The sequence below is a fragment of the Halyomorpha halys genome, unplaced genomic scaffold (assembly GCF_000696795.3).
Source record: "Halyomorpha halys isolate HHAL.00 unplaced genomic scaffold, Hhal_1.1 Scaffold1289.1, whole genome shotgun sequence".
NCBI classification, from domain to species: Eukaryota; Metazoa; Arthropoda; class Insecta; order Hemiptera; family Pentatomidae; genus Halyomorpha; species Halyomorpha halys.
The window spans coordinates 482,084-489,054 of record NW_027108374.1 but is presented as its reverse complement, the minus strand read 5'-3'; positions in this window follow the sequence as shown (position 1 = coordinate 489,054).

Sequence of the window (6,971 nt, the reverse complement as noted above, 5' to 3'; positions counted from 1 at the left end):
AATATTAATAATAATAATAAATGTTAGTTGGAATTATTATTAGTTGCCAAAGCCTGGAAAAATCTAATAAAATGAAAAAGTCAACCTCCGCTGAATCGTTTATAACATCTACGGACATGGAAATATTTCATTCTCTTCTTCCGAAAAGATTTCGAACGAGAAACAAATTTAATCTCAGCAGTTCCACCCGGCTTAACAGGGATTGTCCACAGATTCCGGATTCCTTTCACTACTTTGAACAATATTTTTTTTATTGAATTTACAAATTCTAATGACTTATTTTTCAGAGTAAAGGATTAGCAAAGGGGTCCATTCGACCACCCATAAAAAAAAAATCATATATACATTTCAAATTTTATAATCCCAGATCTGTTGCTGTCCAATGCTTACAGAAAGTTATTTTGGGGACGCTTTCTACCGTAATATAGAAATGAAATTTAAAAAAAAAGTAATATAAATTATATACTGATTTACATATATTTTAATCTAATTTTTGTAGATTGTTCCATTTATATATTTTTTTTAATTTGTTGTACATCCTGTCAAACCAGAAGAAAAAATATGCACAACCCTTACATTAAAAAAATTACTAAGGGACTTCCCCAATATTGTTTAGTACTATCAGAATTTTGTATAATTAAACGAAACATCGTATCTTATGACAGTCATCTTGTATTTAACATGACCTGAGGTCTTAAAAGAAGAAAACTTTTTAAAAAATAGACCAAAGGGTTTCTTCTTTACTGTGAAACATACATTAAATTCACAAACTTCAGTTTATATTTATTTATTTTGATGACAGATTAATATTTGTTTGACAAAAAATAATGTAAAATAAATGCGTGTATATGTACATGCTAACTGAAAATAATATTTAGATTAATATAAGAATATTTAAAGTATACTTAAATTTATTATTTTTTTTTTATTTTCCTAGTTATAAATGATAATGAATTTTGCACCAGCCAAATTTATTAGATTTTAAACTTTTGTGTAATATGTTTCATGTTTTAATACAGTTTTCCTTACATTTGTCATGATATTAAGTTAATTATAGAAAAACATTAGGACAAATGCAAAGTGGGCACTTAAAAAAATTGTAGTTTACTCATAGTTTCTTTTAATGACTTTTTCAGGTTTGCGAATCTCTTGAAGTAGCATTATATTTTACAAAATATAAACTTTTATTTTTAATTTAATTTACGTAAAATATGTTTCTACAGCAGTATCCATAGTCAAAACTTTGAAATTAAAACTTCTACAGGCAAAATAAGATTTTCTGCATCTAATAAAAAATAACAATCGAAATATTTTAAACATAAATAATGCACATTCTAGAATTGTAGACAAAAAAAACTTACCTTGTATCTCATTAAGCTGAATGGTACAACCAAGGCCCTGTTTCATAATAAAGTACAAACTAATACTATTAGTCTTGTAGATTTATCTTAATTCAATTACACAGACTTGTACGATAGTAATTTGTACTTTAGTATTTTTTTCCCTTTTTTAATTTTTAATATCATTAATAGTCATCCCTATCATGAAAAAAATAAGTATTAGTATTATAGCCACACTACTTTCTACACTTGTACTATGAACTAATACTATTAGCTTTCATTATGAAACAGGGCCCAGGTGGAGATTTTACTGTTAACCAATACTTGATGGCAGTGAATTACCAACGGAAAACTGTATTATAAGTTATAAAATTCTAATTCTATATTAAAAAAAAATAGCATACTTAAGTTGATATGTCGAAGCATACTCGGTTGAGAACTTGACCATGTAAACTTAAACTATAAATATAATAAATAAAATTAGGTAGTTGCATGATTAAATAGAAAACCATATAATATAGTGCAAGATTTATTGAAAATAATTTAACATTTCTAATTAATTATGCATACAACACCAAATAGAATAATCTAACAAAATCTCCAACGAAATATATTAATAAAATAACTCATTAATTACCTTAACAATATTTATTTTTATTTATTCTTTAAATTTTCAACAACAAAATCATCTTATGAATAACGATGTGCAGTAACTCTGATACGGTATACACAAGTTCACTGAAACACATGTTACATATAACAAATATATATATTGAATCACATAACATCATTAATATATTATTTACAATTATTACATTTATTATTTACACTATCTTAATGGTAGATCTTATATATACACCGACACATAAACATCAAAATACTTTAAATCATTTTTCTTTACAATAACCATGTTTAATTCGGTTCAATAACTACTTATATAAATTTATCTTTTAATACTTGAAACATGATTAAAATACATTAGCTATACAACGATATATAATATTTATAAATGTTCACATACATCAGATGTAATTAAATAAATTAAATAGATTGATATGTCATAAACACGAAATAAAGAACCTACGCCTTTAGCATCTCATTTATTTTTCATATTCTTAAAACAACATCTATATATTAATAGTGAAAAGTGTATATTTCTTATTTGAAGAAAAGTCATCACATAAACAGTTTATTGATTACTACATAAGTAAATACTCACATAAACATGTTAAAATGTCATATGGTAAAGAAAAATAAAATATGTTCCTGATTTTCAAATTATTAAAAAAATATATATGAATATATTAAACACAAATGATGATAAAGAGAACATAAAGATGAAATGAAATCTAATATATCCTAATAAGAATTAATGTTCTGAAAATAATTCCCTAGGAAGGTATACCTTACGCTTTATTTAAGTGATATTCTCACCTAAAAAGTTTTATTGTTATGAATTATTTTGTTTAATACTCCTAAAAATAAAATAATACATTTTCCAACCACTTTAATAATGAAATATAAACATTAACCTTCATATCAAATGTGTTAAAAGTGAGCTGCATAAACTTTTATTCAACGATAAATTCCAGTGGTGTCAGATCAGATGACAATAACACACATCCAGTGTCGTTTGGCCTCTACTTTCATATTTGCTGTAATAACACTTAACTCTGAAATAGCATGTGGATATATATTTAAAACTTTTAATTGCTAATGTAAAATAATTGTTGATAGTTAAGCAATTATTTTAACAAAACAGCTTCTTGCTTACGCTGAATGTCATTGACATTGCCGGACGCTCCTTTCAAGCTGTCTTTGATGGATTTATGAAATTAGCTAAAGCAGCAAGAAAGATGGGGCTTGAAGTGAATGCAGAAAAGACCAAATACATGGTCACAGAGGAAATCCCCAGGCCCGGTGAAGAAATCAGGATCGGAGAATATACTTTTGGAAAAGTCACCGAGTTTGTGTATCTTGGATCGCTCATAACCCAAGACAATATTGTCTCCGAAATTAAACGAAGATTTCTATGTGCGAACCGCTGTTATTATAGCCTCAGTCCCTATTTTGGGAGCCGTACCTTGTAAGGATACCAAGATTTAATTGTATAAAACAATTATTCGGCCAATTCTTCTGTATGACTCGGAAAAGTGGACTATCTCCAAGGCTGGTCAGTACAACTGAATAGTCTTGTAGAGGATGATTCTCCGTAAAATATTTGGAGCTGTCAAGATTAACCAGATATATAGACTTCAAACAAACCAGGAGCTTAAAGTTTTATATAGGGAACCAGACGTTGTCCAGTGTGTAAGGCTCAGTAGATTGAGATGGGAAGGGCATGTTGCTCGGATATCTGAGAGTGATCTGCCAAGGAAAATAGTGACAGCGGTACTACATGGAAGACCACGCCTTCGATGGAGTGAGTGGTGATGCCAGGAGCATGATGGGAGTGAGGAACCGAATGGCGGCCGCACAAGACCGTAATGATTGGAGAAGGCTGATGCAAGAGGCCAGGACTCGACATCGAGTTGTGGAGCCGAATTAATAATTTTATTAATTAAGATGTTTTAAATTGACACCATTCATTCATATAGAAATAGTTTAATAATATCTTTTCATATTCTAATATACCTACAAATAAAAAAATTACATACATTAATAATTTAATCAACACGGTATAAATGTTGCTGTGCTCATTTTGAGTTTTTTGTTAGGGCCTGCTACAAAAGGGTCACTGCCAGCGAATGTTAAGAAACAAAATATCAATCGATAAAATCTTAAATTAATTCTTTCAAATATAGAAAAAGATTTTTTTATGGACTTTTTATTTGATTAAAAGGGTATGCACAGTAAGTTAAGAGCAATTTAAAAATAAACATATGTAACTATACTAAAATAAATCTAGGCTCTGATCCTATTAAACTAGGTTTAATTAAGCCATAAGTTTTTATTTTGAGTATGTAAATGGTTATTTGAGGATTCTAATTAAATATAAAATAATATCGTTACATCTCGACTGTCTCACTGAAAAAAAATATTCCACACTATGAAACCATCAGAGTACAAGGAAATATTAAATGTTTACATTTAGACAACTATGACTACTACTATTGACTATTAATAATTAACAAAGATGCTTTAATTAGCAATTTTTTTAAATCTGAAGATACTGAGTATTATTTATTGTTATGCCTTAAAAAAAAAAAGGCCATGTTATTATATAGTTTTCTTCTACTTTCAATCTTTTTAGAATAGAGTTATTTAAAAAAAACTTTGAAAATTTATTCTTGTTTCCTTGAAAGTTTTGAATCTAGTATAATTGAATTGAATGTTGGATGAAAGAAATAAGGATTTAGTTTATCCAAACGTTTTGAACTATCGTCCTGCGATTGCTAGAGAGATTGTTTTTAGTGATGAAACCCGGATTTAAATAAGCAGCCAGCTCAGCTTATTCCACTGAACAAAATAAAATTTCCGAGAACCTCATATTTGGAATTGAATTTTGTTTATGGTAATGAAATAGAAATTTTTGTTTGTCTAAGACTTATTCAATTTTTTTTTTTAATTGAAGGCAATATTATAATATCCGTTTAATACTTAATGGTTAAAATATTTCTAATATCTTGTTAAATACCATAAAAATGGATTCCTTTGTACCATTTATGTTTTTATTTTTTATTTATATTAAGCATTTATGAACACAGGTATCATAAAATTTTTAAATTTATACTGTAGCTATCCTAAAGTATAAATGAAAGAAAAGCCTCTCTGTCAGCACGGCATTATTATATACTTAGTTATTTTATTTTTTTCCAAAATGTGAAGCAAAGTTTCTGAGTACGTCGAGAGACTGTGCACTTTTTAAAATTAATTAATGAAGAAAAGAGCTAATAATGATATATGAAAAAATATATATATTTTTTAAATAATTAAAAGAATAAAGACCGATGTTTTAATTTTCAAACAAAATATAAATTTTCGCTGAAATAAAAGTGGAATAGAGTAATAAAAAATATTTGTCAAATTAGACATTTGTACTCGGTATTAATCCAGACAAAGATGAGCTTTAATTCGGTATATCATTTTTTAATGGATTTCCTCAGAGGTTTATTTTCAATTATGAATGGAGGTTTTTTTATAAATCAATTTGTAAATGTTATTTCATAAAATCAACCCTGCGATACCGTAAAAGTTGGTTACTTTGGAATTGGTCTAATGTCGTTTTGCTTAGTGTTGTAGGCAAAGTATCTAAAAATAATCGAACAAGCTGTCAGTCGTAACTGAAGTCACTTTTTCTTCCAACTGTCTAGTCCATGTATTTCTGAACTGAATTCTAAATTATTGAAAATTTTTCTTCCCCAATCTGATACTAACCTTCGTGGTTAGAGTTCACCATTTTAACTAAAAAACCCTTTGGAACTTAATAAAATGTTAATAAATTTCATTGAACTTTTCAACTGTGTTTTATATTTTTTACCCATACAATGTTTTATCTGAGATAATTAATCAAACCTATGCAATAAGGAACTAGAAACTTTATTTTTTTTAATGATTTATATCAATTATTTGTTCAAGAATTTTCGTTTCGCAATATAAATTCAAGGTTCAATCCTCTTTTTCATTGTTAGATACAGATATAGCCTGGGGGTTGTGTTGCGAAACGAAAAATAATATCTAGCTTATAAAACACAACGGGGAAAAAATGTTGGTCGTTTTCTTATTGCATATGTGTGTTCAATTAAACGGAATCATTTAATTCCGCCATCGACGACCCTTTACGTTTCGAAAGTTACAAGAGTATATAATTAATAAAATCTTAATTTATAAAATAATTATGTGTACTAATGACGAAAGTGATTAGCTAATAAAATAAGATCAGAAAGATTTTTATCATTTTTATAAAAATTTGGCAGGGTAGTAATTCTTCATTGGGTTCAAATTGAGTCATTCGAAGATCATGAAGGATTATTATTTTTTTTAATTGAGGATAAAAAATTGAGAGGACATTTTACTGAGATATTTTCATAATTATTTTTAGAATATGTGCATCAAGAGTCACCACAGAATGCCAGTATTTGTTAAAGCCATAACAGTTAAACAAGGCTGTATTTCTGGTAACGACAACGGACAACTGAAAACGCCACCGGAGCTGAGTGAGTGGACTTTGAGCACAACCACAACCCTTTGTCACCTCGATCCTAACAAGGCTTTCATCACTGGAAGGGTCAGGCACCCTCCACCTTCATTTTCAACAACAATTTCACATGACAGTGAAGGAGCGGGCTCAAAATATTTCTCTTTGACTCAGCAATCCACACACTCATTTGAGAATCCAAAGAGCACCTCTAAATGTAATCAAAATGTATGTAACATAATTAAATAAAAAAATTTTTAAAAAACATGTATTATACAAAAACTAACTAAATTTATTTCACTTAGTATTTATAATATAAAACTTAATTTCAGAGAGATAGCGAAAAACTTTAAATATCTGGGCGCCAATATTAAGATGGGTTTTTAATATAAAAATTTAAAAAATAACAGTGGAAGAAAAAAGATAATGCTTATACTCAACTCAATACTATTCAGTAGCATATCCTAATATACGTTTCTTTTACAATATATATA